Here is a 15,082-nt window from a genome sequence, read left to right on the forward strand (position 1 = left end):
AGCTGTTGGCTATGATTCTGCTCTTCCATTTACATCTCCTCAGGGAACATCTTTTTCCTTTATTTGTGCCATTGTCAACTCATTTGAATAGAAACAGGCAATGCTGGAAATACTCAGCAGATTAGGTACATCTGTGGAGAGAAAAACAGAGCTAATGTTCCAGGTGTCAAAGACCTTTCATCAGACTGCTGAGTGTTCCCAACATTTTACATTTTTTTAGATTCCCAGCATTTGTAGCATTTTGCTTTTGCACCATCTCTTTTTTCCCCTAACTCTCATTCCTTTTGCCATTTATCACTATCTGAAGTGAAGCATTAATGTTTTCCACTCCCGCAGAAGATATCTGAAGAATGGAGCATTTCCAGCACTTTGTTTCAATTCATAGCTACACACACAACACAAAAAATCCCATCCCCTGCCCCCCCACACACATTGTATAACCATATCATTGTAATATAAAAGCATAATGCTGTGGATGCTAGAATCTGAAGCAAAAACAGAAAATACTGGAAAATCTCAGCAGGTCTGGCAATATCTGTGGAGTGAGAATGGAGGCAATGTTTCAAGTCAGGATGACCCTTTGTCAGAGCACAGGTACAGAAACAAGAAGAGACTGATGATGAAGAAGCATGTCATTTATTCTCACACTTGCAGCCACCGGCTCAGATATTGGAACTGTACTTATTCAAAAGCTAGAATAGAGGTAGGATTTGCACATGATGAAACATTGGACTTGATTAGGCTGCAGCCACGACAGGGGCATGGGTGGTGCAAGTACAGATCGAAAGAGGGTGAGTTAGCATATTCATTCTGTTGCAGAAAACTCAGATGTGGACTTTGATAGAGCAACAGACAGAAAAGGGCTGATGGATACATGTACAGAAATACTTGGTGCACTCAGGCTTGTCAGAAGACTATGGTCATTGTCAAGGAGTATGGAGTAGTCTAGACTTGTACACATTGTGGAGTGTTTGTGGTCTGTTCTTCGCAATACGTAAGTGATGGCCATTTCCATTGGCACACTGGTGGACCCAATCATGATGCAATTTTGATGGCTGATGTCTCAGCTGATATTGCAGCACAAGCAGAAGTCACCCAACATCTAAGTGCTGTAGCTCTGGGTAAAGTCGTGTAAACTTGGTTTATTGCCTGAAGCTCAGATTATGTTATGGGTGTGGATACCAATGTTCAAAGGAACTTACTGGGTCTCACAGCAGTCTAGCGACAGAAACAAAATGGGGTGTTGGACTTTAATTGAATGGGGAAATGGGTTTGAATTCACTGCGATTGCAATTGGTTGCAATGATCATGGACAGCTAGGAAGGAGCTTTGGTGGCAGGAGCTTTATCTTTATGATGATGAGGATCTGCAGGATATAACAGAGCACAATGAAGAGTGACTAGGACTTTGGAGAGTACTAATTTGTTTATGCATCTAATGATCTGCTCAATTACATTTGATGTAGTAGTATGCCTCTTGTTATATGCACATTGTCCAGATGTGCATGAAGTGTGTACTGGTACCTTATGCCAGGTTACCCATGGATAGTCCTTGTGGTCCTGTAGCAACCCTCTGGGTTCTGGTGGTGCTGAAATGCAGACAGCACAGGTGGCTGTTGCCAAGATACTGGAGGGCTTACTTAGATAATGCATGGAATATGGTCTCACCCCAGTTGGATACTGAGGGAGTGGAACCCGTGGTACATCTCAGAAGCTAAATGTGGATACTGCAAAGTGAGTTTCTGCAGTAGATGACTCTCTGCACCATGGGAAAGAATAATAGCCTGACCAAGCCACATGTTCACTTCCTTTGCTTTTCTCTGACAAGACAGAATGCAATTTCTTTTCTTCTCATTGCATACAGATTGTCAATATGCCTCCATACAACAGTGGACGGCAAGCTGGAATGTTGGGGATGTCAACCACTATTGTGGATGCCCTAGAATATAGAGAATCTTGGAAAATCAGAACCAGCACACCTACAATGTTTGCAGTTATCAGAACTGCAGTTATCAATGTTTGCAGAACCCTAGGACGTAGAGCATCAGGTCCTGGAGGATTTGACGGATTTTAGTCATGTTTCTCCAGTACTTCCTTTCTGTTGATATTAATTACATTAATTTCCTCATTCTTACGAGCCCCTAGGTTACTTTTCATTTTTTGTATGTAACATGTGTCTTCTACTGTGAAGACAGATACAAAACATTTGGTCAATGTCTCTGCCATTTCCTCATGATAATTTCTCTTGTCTCTGCCTCTAAGGGTCCAATGTTTACTTTAGCTATTCTTCCTTCAAAATACTTGTAAAAGCTTTTACAACCTCCTATATTTTATTTTTTCCCTTTTTGGTTCTCCTTTGTTGGTTTCTAAAACATATCCAATCCACAGACTTAACTATTCTTTGCAACAATCTAAGTCTCTGCATTTAAGCCAATACTATCTTTAACATTCTTAGTAATCAACAGATGAATCTTTCATGCTATGTGATCTCACCAAAGCTCTGCACAATCACAGCAAGACTTTTAGTCTTTTATTCCAACCCCCTTGTAATAAAGACCAACATACCACTTGCCTACTATTTGCTTGCTGTACCTATGCGTTAACCATGTTCCATGTGCAAAGGCACCCAAATCACGTAGAACACAAACATATAATAGTTTCACATCATTCAAAAAAAATGCTTTTTTACTCTTCCTAAATAAATTGAAAAGCCTCACCTTTTCTGACATTATACTCCATCTGTCATCTTCTTGTCCAGTCACTTATCTTCTCTATGTCCCTTTGCAAACTCCTTTTCTCTTCCTCAAGCTTACTTTCTCATTTAGTTTTGTGCTGTCAGCAAATTTGGATATTTTATGCTCAGCAAACTTGGATATATCATACTCAGTGCCGTCATCCAAGTCCTTAATATAGGTTATAAATAGCTAAGGCCCCAGTACTGCACCACTGGTAACATCAAGTAAAGGCAAAATATTGCAGATGCTGGATATCTGAAATGAAAACAAAAATTGCAAGATAAACTCAGCAGGACTCAAATCTCTACAGATGCTGCCAGACCAGCTGAGTTTATCCAGCATTTTTGTTTTGATGCCCACTGATAACAGACTACCAACCTGAAAATGGTAAGAAGTCTCAGAACACCAGGTTAAAGTCCAACAGGTTTATTTGGTAGCAAACATCACTAGCTTTCGGAGTGCTGCTCTTTCGTCAGGCAAGTGGGAGTTCAAAGCAATGGCTATCCAATTAGCATGAAAGCACAGAATAGCCAAACACTAGACATAGACAAAGAGAAGGTAAAAAGGAATGTAGTGGTAATTGGGGATAGTGTGGTTAAGGGTATAGACACTGTCTTTTGTCACAATGATAAAGAGCACAGAAGGGTGTGTTGTCTGCCTGGTGCTTGGGTCCAGGATGTCGCATCTGGGCTGCAGAGGAACCTGGAGTGGGAGGGTGAGAATCCAGTCGTTGTGGTGCATGTCGGTGCCAACGACATAGGCAAAATGCGAACTGAGGATCTGGAGAGGGAGTATGAAAAGCTGGGAATGGAATTAAAAAGCAGAACTGACAAGGTGGTTATCTCTGGATTACTACCTGAACCGCGTGCAGATGGGTGTAGGGTAGATGGGATTAAAGAGGTGAATGAGTGGCTCAGGGATTGGTGTGGGAGGAATGGTTTTGAATTTATGGGGCATTGGCACCAGTATTGGGGCAGGTGGGACCTGTTCAGGTGGGATGGTGTTGGTCTGAACCGTGCTGGGACCAGAGTCCTGGCGAATCGTATAAATAGGACTGTGGATAGGGCTTTAAACTAATTGGGGCAGGGGGTGGGGGGGGGGTGCAGGGCGAGGGTAGGTGAAATTACAGGGTCTAAAGTAAAGGAGAGGGTACAGGTATGGGAAGAGGCCAAGGATGTACCAATAATAAAGGGAGTCGGGGGCATGAGTAAGGTTGGTAGCGTTCCTTCAAATAGGGTCCAGGTGAAGGCTGGGATGAAGACACTTTATCTGAATGCACGAAGCATTCAGAACTAAGTGAATGAGATGGTGGCGCAGATCAGCACAAATGGATATGATCTGGTGGTCATTACAGAGACGTGGTTGCAAGGTGACAGGGACTGGGAGCTGAATGTACAGGGGTATCAAGTGTTTAGGAAGGATAGACGGGAGGAGAAAGGGTGGGGGGGGTAGCTCTGCTGATTAACGGTAGTAAGGGAAGATATAGGCACCAAAGAGCAGAACGTGGAATTGTTGTGGGTGGAGATTAGGAACAGCAAGGGGAGGAAGACGCTGGTGGGTGTCGTCTATAGGCCCCCAAATAATGACCTGGAGGTGGGGCGGGCTATAAACGTGCAAATAAATGCTGCGTTAAGGAATGGAACAGCGATAATTATGGGGGATTTCAATCTACATATTGATTGGTCGACCCATGTTGGACGCGGTGGGCTTGAGGAAGAGTTCTTGGAACGCTGCCGGGATAGTTTCCTTGAACAGTGTGTGTTGGAGCCAACGAGGGAGCGAGCTATCTTAGATCTGGTGTTGTGTAATGAGGCAGGTAGAATTAGGGACCTTGTTGTGAGGGATCCTCTTGGGAAGAGTGATCATTGTATGGTGGAGTTTCTGATGCAGATGGAGGAGGAGAAAGTAGGATCCCGGACCTGTGTCCTCTGTTTGAACAGAGGGGAGTACGATAGGATGAGAGAGGAATTGGCAAATGTAGATTGGGGGCGCAGATTGGGAGGTAGGTCTGCTGAGGAACAGTGGAGGATCTTTAAGGAGATCTTTCTTGGTGCTCAGCAGAAATTTATTCCGATGGTAAAGAAGGATCGTAGGAGAAGAGATAATCAGCCATGGATACGAAGGATATAAAGGAGAGTATTAAATTAAAAGCTGATGCGTTTAGAGTGGCTAAAAGTAGTGGGCGAGAAGAGGATTGGGAGAGGTGTAAATATCAACGAAGAATGATGAAGAAGTTGATAAAGAAAGGAAGGATAGACTATGAATCTAGGCTAGTGCTAAATATAAAGAAGGATAGTAAGAGTTTTTATAAATATATAAAAAGGAGGAGGCTGGCTAGGGTGAATGTTGGACCCTTAGAGGATGAGAGGGGGGATTTAGTGGTGGGGGATGAGGAAATGGCTGAGGCCTTGAATAACTTTTTTGCTTCGGTCTTCATGGAGGAGGACGCGAATAGTTTGCTGGGTGTTAACGATGGAAAGATGGTAGGAGTGGAGGGCCTGAATGAGATCATTGTTACTAGAGAGGCAGTGCTTGACAGACTAGAGGGACTGATGGTGGACAAGTCCCCAGGACCAGATGGAATGCATCCAAGGGTTCTGAAGGAAATGGCAGAGGTGATAGTGGATGCCTTGGTGATTATTTTCCAAACCTCGCTGGATTCCAGGTAAGTGCCGGAAGATTGGAAAACGGCTAATGTTATGCCGCTTTTTAAAAAGGGTAGCAGGCAAAAGGCAGGGAATTATAGGCCGGTTAGTTTAACATCTGTTGTAGGAAAAATGCTTGAATCCGTAATCAAAGAGGAAATAGCGAGGCATCTTGAGAAGAATTGTTTAATAGAGCATACGCAGCACGGGTTCGTTAAGTCTGACGAATTTATTGGAATTCTATGAGGATGTGTCTAGTGCGGTGGATAGAGGGGAACCGGTGGATGTGGTGTTTCTCGATTTTCAGAAGGTGTTTGATAAGGTGCCGCACAAAAGGTTGTTACAGAAGGTTAGGGGGCATGGAGTTGGGGGTAAGGTGTTAGCATGGATAGGGGATTGGCTGTCAAATAGGAGGCAGAGAGTGGGTGTCAATGGGTGCTATTCGGATTGGCGGTTGGTGACTAGTGGAGTGCCCCAGGGATTGGTGCTGGGGCCTCAGCTATTTACCATTTATATAGATGATCTGGAGGAGGGAGCCGAGTGTAAGGTGTCGAAATTTGCCGATGACACAAAGATAAGTGGAACAGCAAATTGTGCGGAGGGTGTGGAAAGTCTGCAGAGGGACCTAGATAGGCTGAGCGAGTGGGCGAGGACCTGGCAGATGGAATACAATGTTGGCAAATGTGAGGTTATCCACTTCGGTAGGAATAATAGTAGGAAGGACTACTACTTACAGGGCAAAAAGCTGCAGCATGCTACAGTGCAGAGGGACCTGGGGGTCCTTGTGCATGAGTCGCAAAAACCCAGCCTGCAGGTGCAGCAGGTGGTCAGGAAGGCAAATGGGATGCTGGCCTTCATAGCAAGGGGGATTGAATATAAAAGTAGGGAGGTCTTGCTGCAACTGTACAGGGCACTGGTGAGGCTGCAGCTGGAGTACTGTGTGCAGTTTTGGTCACCGCACTTGCGCAAGGATATTTTGGCCTTGGAGGGAGTGCAGAGGAGGTTCACTAGGCTGATACCGGAGTTAAGGGGGTTGAGCTATGAGGAGAGGCTGATTAGACTGGGCTTGTACTCGTTGGAGTTTAGAAGGATGAGGGGGGATCTTATTGAGACGTATAAGATGATGAAAGGGATGGGTAGAGGTGGAGAGGTTCTTCACGCTCAGAAAGGACAGCAGGACGAGAGGGCACAGCCTCAAGATAAGGGGGCGGCAGTTTAGAACAGAGTTGAGGAGGAACTTCTTCACTCAAAGGGTGGTGAATCTCTGGAATTCTCTGCCTGTTGAAGTGGTGGAGGCTACCTCGCTCAATATATTTAAGACGCAGGTAGATAGGTTTTTGGTAGGCAAGGGGATTAAGGGTTATGGGGAGAAAGTGGGAAAGTGGAACTGAGCCACTTCAGATCAGCCATGATCTTATTGAATGGCGGGGCAGGCTCGAAGGGCTAGATGGCCTACTCCTGCTCCTATTTCTTATGTTCTTATGTACTAGGGCTTGTCAATTGGGAGCCATGTGAAGGAAAAATCCCCATTTAAACATCATGCTGATGTAATTCATTACCAACCAAAACCACCGATTGTCCAAAGAAATTTTTCGATCTTCTTAGAGATCCTCTACATAAGAACATAAGAAATAGGAGCAGGAGTAGGCCATCTAGCCCTGCGAGCCTGCCCCGCCATTCTATAAGAATAAGAATCTCCACTTGGAATTAGCAGTTTGCGTTATCGATGGTAGTCAACCTGACAACCTGAAAATGACCAGTTTCTTCCTACTTTTTTTTTCCGGCCGTTCGTCAATCCTGCATATATATATTAATTTCTTACTCACAATCCCATGTGTCTTTGTTTTATGCAACAAATTTTGTGTAGCACCTTAGTTAATGTCTTTGAAAGTTCAAGTACAACTTCTACGAGTTCCCCTGATCTAACCAGCTAGTTATACCCTTTTATTTGTCAAATATGATTTATCTTTGCCATGCTGACTATTTAATGTTATATGGTTTTCTAACTGTTCAGTTGCTATGATTGTAAGAACATAAGAACATAAGAAATAGGAGCAGGAGTAGGCCATCTGGCCCTTCGAGCCTGCCCCGCCATTCAATAAGATCATGGCTGATCTGTTGTGACTCAGTTCCACATTCCCGCCCTCTCCCCATAACCCTTAATCCCCTCTCTTATCAGAAACCTATCAACCCGCGTCTTAAAAATATTTAGCGAGGTAGCCTCCACCACTTCAACGGGCAGAGAATTCCAGAGATTCACCACCCTTTGAGTGAAGAAGTTCCTCCTCAACTCCGTTGTAAACCGCCCCCCCTTTATCTTGCGGCTGTGCCCTCTAGTCCTACTGTTCTTTCTGAGCGGGAAGAGTCTTTCCACCTCTATCCTATCCATCCCGTTCATCATCTTATACGTCTCAATGAGATCTCCCCTCGTTCTTCTAAACTCTAACGAGTACAAGCCCAGTCTAATCAGCCTCTCCTCATAGCTCAACCCCCTCAACTCCAGCATCAGCCTAGTAAACCTCCTCTGCACTCCCTCCAAGGCCAAAATATCCTTGCGTAAGTACGGCGCCCAAAACTGCACACAGTACTCCAGCTGCGGCCTCACCAATGCCCTATATAGCCGCAGCAAGACCTCCCTACTTTTATATTCAATCCCCCTCGCTATGAAGGCCAGCATCCCATTAGCCTTCCTGACCACCTGCTGCACCTGCAAGCTGGGTTTTTGCGACTCATGCACAAGGACCCTGAGGTCCCTCTGTACCGTCGCCTGCTGCAGTTTTTCGCCACGTAAGTAATAATCCTTCCTACCATTATTCCTACCAAAGTGGACCACCTTGCACTTGCCAACATTAAATTCCATTTGCCAGTTCCTGGCCCATTCGCCCAGCCTATCTAGATCCTTCTGCAGACTCTCCACACCCTCCGCGCAATTTGCTGTTCCTCCAATCTTGGTGTCATCAGCAAATTTCGACACCATACACTCGGTTCCCTCCTCCAGATCATCTATATAAATGGTAAATAGCTGAGGCCCCAGCACCGACCCCTGAGGCACTCCACTAGTCACCAACCGCCAATCCGAATAGCACCCATTGACCTCCACTCTCTGCCTCCTATTTGACAACCAATCCTCTATCCATGCTAACACCCTACCCCCAACTCCATGCCCCCTGACCTTCTGCAATAACCTCTTGTGAGGTACATGGAACATGGTTAACGCATAGATACATAGCATTTTCCCAATGATTGATGTCAGGTTAATTGGTTTACAGCTTCCTGTTTTTCTCTTCCTTCTTGAATAGCAATGTTGCATTTGCTACATTCCAATCCACTAGGACTATTCCAGAATCCAAAGACTTCTGAAAGGTCATAACAAAAGCATCCATTATCTCTGCAGCCACCTCCTTTCGAACTCTTGGATGTAGACTATCTTTTGTCAGCTTTTAATATTACATGAAAGAAATCTGTTAATAATCTAATCTTCCTAGTAAGCATCCTGCATGCCCTGTATGATGTCCCAAGGGATAATTGGATGTCTGTATATGACAGGACCACTTACCCTTGTTTATGCATGTCCAACAGATATTGGAAGAGTTGTAGTGTAATTTTTTACTGACTCTTTGGTTTGCCTGTGGCTAGAAGTTAGCATAGTAAATTACATGAACAAATTGTCTGACAAGTCACAATTTGGTGAAACCGTTCTTTGGAACCATTTAAACAAACAACCTGAATTGCCAAGAATTTAGTATCAACTGTAACATAAGCCAGAGATCTGCAGAGATTGAAGCATTGACAAGGTTTCTCAAATCCCATTTATATGCAGAAAGATGAAGATTGAACATTGGATGTTTTATGCCAGATCAGATAAAGTTGGTGGAGAATTGCCTGGATCTCAATGACTTAATTCTCTAAACTACAGCCACTGACAGAATGTTGTATACCACAGAAAATAATTGAGGCCAAAATGTCATGTGATTTCAAAAAGGGATTAGATATAGCTCTTGGGGCTAAAGGGATCAACGGATATGGGGGAAGGCGGGATCTGGTTATTGAATTTGATGGTCAGCCATGATCGTAATGAATGTCGGAGCAGGCTCAAAGGGCTGGATGGCTTACTCCTGCTTTTATTTCCTATGTATGTTGTTTCACTTGGCTTTTCAGATTACAGATGTTAAGATGCTTGACGGGCGGTATATTAAGTTATGCAACATTAAATGTGTGTGCTACCATGCCCTTAAAGGTGATCTACTTGGATTTTGTTTCCAAACTGCCTTAAAATGTTACAACATGTTCTGAAAAACCCCAAAAAAGAGAGAATCCTAAAAGATTGAAATAATATCTATAAGAAAACAAAGTTTCGGCTGCAGGTTTACAAAATATTATTCTATTGATGAACACAGGAAAGAGTACTACTAATACTCTGGGGTAGCAGTTAAAAAGCTTGCCACTGCTAACTGCCATTTTAATTGTGCCTTTTATTTAGGCATCCTTCTGACATTAGTACATGCAAATCAAGGTGCTAGAATACCATTCAGATTCTAGTGGCGCCTTCACAATCTACTAAGCAGGATGTCCACTGCAGGTATAAAGAAGAGGTTCTTAACTCTACCCTATTCTTGATTGTGGAACATCCACGATCCCATGATTTTGGCCTGCAGAACTGTGTGAAGCAAGGGAATTAAAATTGCCCAATTTTAATGATTACCCCACACCCGGCCCACTTGAATCTGTTTTGGTTACATTCCACCAAATGGGTACATGTGATTAATGTAAGACAGAAAGATTAAATCAATAGGAGTCAACCATTTGCTAATCTGGTTCATTCAAAAGTGCTTTAATCTCTGAATCAAAAGGTTGGAGGTTTTAATCCATTCTTAGACTTGAGCAGTTCAAACTAGGCCATCACTCCAATGTTGCATTGTTGGAGATGCATTTTTTTAAATAAACCTGTCTACTTAGGTAGCACAAGTGGCCATTGTACAAAAGAACTTCCACTTACATTTAAGTATATATTCCATAATTATCAGGTCTTCAGACATCTAAAAATACTTTGGAATGAGTCAACGTTAAAAAAAGCTTGGCAAAGTGTTATAACCACAGTTGGCTTATGCGCCCACCAAGGCATGTCTTTAAACTGGTTAACCAAACATGCTTAGACAATGGGGGCAATTCTCCGATATTGCCTAACCATTAGTAGATCTGGCTGATCCCAGAGAATAGCGTGCACACCTAAAATTCCATTTCACACCCGGCATCAAACAGTTTATGGCTTTACTGGCCCCTTCCTAATGACATGAACCAGAATCCAATTAATAATTTAAAGTAGGATTAAATATGCATAGTCTATTCAAATCCCAACGTGCATAATTCACTGGTCTTCGAGTGCGGCGCGATAATGGCAAGAATCACTACGGTCATGCCTGGGGAGGGGGCACTGAAGCCCCCGGGTGATCAGGGGCAAGGGCAGGCAGTGCCCACTGGCACACTGACAATGCCAAACTCACACAAGCAGTACCCAGCTGTGGTTACCAGACAGTCCAACAGTGATAATTGAGCACCACTAGTGTGCCAGGATTGTGCCAAGGAGGTGAGATTGAGTTGGGGAAGGGAGGTGTGGTTGAGTGGAGAAGGGGGACGAGTCATGAGTGGTTGATCACGAAGGTGAACTTTACAGGGGACATGTCGGGGCAATTGGCAGTCTTGATGTGAGGGGGCATGTCAGGATTCAAGCAGGGGGACCCATTAAGAACATAAGAACATAAGAAATAGGAGCAGGAGTAGGCCATCTGGCCCTTCGAGCCTGCCCCGCCATTCAATAAGATCATGGCTGATCTGTTGTGGCTCAGTTCCACATTCCCGCCCTCTCCCCATAACCCTTAATCCCCTCGCTTAGCAAAAACCCATCAACCCGCGTCTTAAAAATATTTAGCGAGGCAGCCTCCACCACTTCAACGGGCAGAGAATTCCAGAGATTCACCACCCTTTGAGTGAAGAAGTTCCTCCTCAACTCCGTTCTAAACCACCCCCCCTTTATCTTGAGGCTGTGCCCTCTAGTCCTACTATCCTTTCTGAGCGGGAAGAGCCTCTCCACCTCTATCCTATCCATCCATTCATCATCTTATACGTCTCAATGAGATCTCCCCTCATTCTTCTAAACTCTTAACGAGTACAAGCCTAGTTTATTCAGCCTCTCCTCATAGCTCAACCCCCTCAACTCCAGCATCAGCCTAGTAAACCTCCTCTGCACTCCCTCCAAGGCCAAAATATCCTTGCGTAAGTACGGCGCCCAAAACTGCACACAGTACTCCAGCTGCGGTCTCACCAATGCCCTATACAGCCGCAGCAAGACCTCCCTACTTTTATATTCAATCCCCCTCGCTATGAAGGCCAGCATCCCATTTGCCTTCCTGACCACCTGCTGTACCTGCAAGCTGGGTTTTTGCGACTCATGCACAAGGACCCCGAGGTCCCTCTGCACCGTCGCCTGCTGCAGTTTAAGGCAACCCATGTTGGGGAAAGATTGGGGGAAACATCCTGCCAATAAGGGCAGAGGGAGCCTGAATTCCAAAGCCGGGCTCACTGACATGTTCAGCTCCCACAGATGACACACTTGGTAAGGCGCAACATCTAGAATGCTATAGACATTGAGCAGAAATCTCCCATATACATTTCTAAGTATTGTCCCCAATGGGAAAGTCACTGAGATTCCTGGTGGGTAGTTTGGTGCAAATCAGTCCACAATTCACCCACACTTAGAAATTTATTTGGAGCCTGGGCAGAATCTCACGGAATTCATCCCCACTTAGAATGTTGGATTGGGGACCTAAAGACACCGCAGGGCCAGCTCCCTGAGATCTGGGCACCATTTTTAAAGCCCCCCTTCCCCCCTACTCACTAGCTAAAATACCCTCAAAAGACTGGCATTAGCACCCCCCCCCCCACCCCCCAAAGTGAGCGACATCCTGCTCTATGGTTGCCAAAGGCTCCCTTCAGGAGCTCTTCTATACCCCCTCCCCCTTCAGGAGTCCCACCCAACCAAGTCAGCCCCTCAGGCACTGCCAACCTGGCACACTGGCAGTGCCACCCCAATAGTATCAACCTGGCAGTGCCAATCCAGCACTGCACTACCAGAGTACTATTTAGGCATTTTGCCACCATCAATGACCTCCAAGCCCGAGCCCTGGCCATCACGACTTATCTCCATTTGTGGAAACCAGGAGTGATTCACATTGGGTTCCTGCTGTGCCCAAGGGTCAGACGTTTGCAGGGGCCAGGAGAATCTGGCTCCAAACTGGTGCTGCATATGTTTAAATATGCTGATCTGGTTCACACCCTCGTTGGATGTGAACCAGATTGTATCTGGTTGCAGGGGCTGGGTGAATCACAAAAGGGGTTCTTGCCAGCACTAACCATGCTTTGGGCCCTCCCCAGCCGCTTGAGCATGCAGGGCTATACAAATGCACCCATTATGTCCGGCTTTGGCTCTAGGAAAGACTTCTTATTGTTGACAATCATGTTAAGCTCATGGAATGTCAAGTCTCTAGTAGTGGTGTAGATAGACATAGAAATACAATATCTGGAAATGCACTGCAACAATAAATCAATATTTTATCAAGATCCTGCGAATTGAGAAAAGGCTAAGATACTCTCTACTAATAGCCATGACCTTGAAAACATAATGTGGATGTGCCGGCGTTGGACTGGGGTAAACACAGTAAAAAGTCTGACAACACCAGGTTTTAGTCCAACCGATTTATTTGATAGTAAACTCACAAGCTTTCGAGGGGACTCCCTCTTCGTCAGGTGAATGGAGAGTTCTGGCCTCGGACAGAGCATATAAAGCACAGTTTAGAGATTACTGATTAGAATGCGAATCTTTACACCTAACCTGCTGTTCAAGTCCTAAAGTGGCCGACAACATGTGTGGAAGGAGCACTGATCACAGGTTAAAGAGATGTGTATTGTCTCCAGACAGCACAGTGAGTGAGGTTTTGCAAACCCAGGCAAGTCACGGGGGTTACAGATAGTGCGACATGAACCCAAGATCCCGGTTGAGACCGTCCTCATGTGTGTGGAACTTGGCTATCAGTCTCTGCTCAGCGACTCTGTTCATTCATCCGTTGTCGTAGCATCTGTATGGTCTCCCCAGTGTACCATGCTTCGGGACATCCTTTCTTGCAACGTGTCAGGTAGACGATGTCTACCTGATACGTTGCAAGAAAGGATGAATGAACATCGCTCGACGATCACCAGGCAAGACTGTTCCCTTCCTGTTGGCGAACACTTCAGTGGTCACGGGCATTCAGCCTCTGACCTTCGGGTAAGCGTTCTCCAAGGCGGCCTTCACGACACACGACAGCGCAGAGTCGCTGAGCAGAGACTGATAGCCAAGTTCCACACACACGAGGACGGTCTCAACCGGGATCTTGGGTTCATGTCGCACTATCTGTAACCCCCGTGACTTGCCTGGGTTTGCGAAACCTCACTCACTGTGCTGTCTGGAGACAATACACATCTCTTTAACCTGTGATCAGTGCTCCTTCCACACACATTGTCGGCCACTTTAGGACTTGAACGGCAGGTTAGGTGTAAAGATTCGCATTCTAATCAGTAATCTCTAAACTGTCTGTGCTTTATATGCTCTGTCCGAGGCCAGAACTCTCCATTCACCTGACGAAGAGGGAGTCCCCTCGAAAGCTTGTGAGTTTACTATCAAATAAATCGGTTGGACTAAAACCTGGTGTTGTCAGACTTTTTACTTGAAAACATAACCAGTGATATTGTTTATAATGTAACCAAATCATATTGTGATAGTAGGAAACATTTAGATAAATTGCAATACCCAATTACTGAATACAGTCTAAATAATTCCCAACATTGGCATCTTAAAACCTTTCATTGCAGAGGAAGATCAGTTTAATGAATTTAGCAAATCATCAATTTGCTGATTGAGAATTTGTTATAACAAATGTTACAGTAAACAGCTGTTATTGCTGTTTCTGAGGGAACCCTGTCAAATCCAACCAAGCCAGCTGGAATGAGGAGAATTCCCTGGGAAGCAACACTGCTCGAATGTGCAAGGCATTGATTGCAGTCTGTTGCTGCGTGAAAAAGCCTGAAGCACGTTTACAATCGGGGGCAATGATTCATTATGGATCAGCAATCCATCTTTGCCACTGTGTGTAGCCTAGACACCACAACTTGGAAAAACCAACTCAACATATTAATTGCCATGCTGTATCCTATAAGCATATCTGATTATTTGATGATCACAACCAATTAAAGGACTTAATGAAGAGAGATTTGTTATAGTTGACAAACATTTTAAAACTATCAAATCAGTGGCTAATGAAACATCTAAAAGGTGTTAAGTGCTATAATGGACCTTGCTGATTTCACTTGTTTTGACCATAACTGGGGGTTGCCCATGTGTCGCTTTTCTATCTCCCTAGGATGCTGTGTGATTATGAATTACTTACTCAGGGAAAGGTGGCACATTGATTGGTCAAAAGATTAATAATTGTCTTCTGGAAGTAGTTAGTCTGGGATATTCAGAGACAACTGGAGAGGAAGCTCCCAGAGCCAGGGCTTAACCTGGCCCTGAACTGAGAGAGTATAAAATCTTTTGAGATGGTGGTTTCTCCCATTTGAAGGAAGTGCCAACTGCCAATTTGTATTACTATAATACAGCAGAGATTGAACTAGA

The 15,082-nt window shown here is 44.7% G+C and overlaps 2 protein-coding genes across 3 annotated transcripts in view; one reads left to right on the plus strand and one right to left on the minus strand.

Moving 5' to 3' along the window:
- Positions 1–15,082, minus strand: part of cenpp (centromere protein P) — a 253,450-nt gene that overhangs the window by 130,847 nt on the left and 107,521 nt on the right. The window lies entirely within an intron of this gene.
- The window catches only part of omd (osteomodulin), a 28,962-nt gene that overhangs the window by 4,015 nt on the left and 9,865 nt on the right, over positions 1–15,082 (plus strand). The gene's annotated exons all lie outside the window — the stretch shown is intronic.

This window comes from Carcharhinus amblyrhynchos, chromosome 3 (genome assembly GCF_965287045.1).
Source record: "Carcharhinus amblyrhynchos chromosome 3, sCarAmb.v2.hapA, whole genome shotgun sequence".
Lineage (NCBI taxonomy): Eukaryota > Metazoa > Chordata > Chondrichthyes > Carcharhiniformes > Carcharhinidae > Carcharhinus > Carcharhinus amblyrhynchos.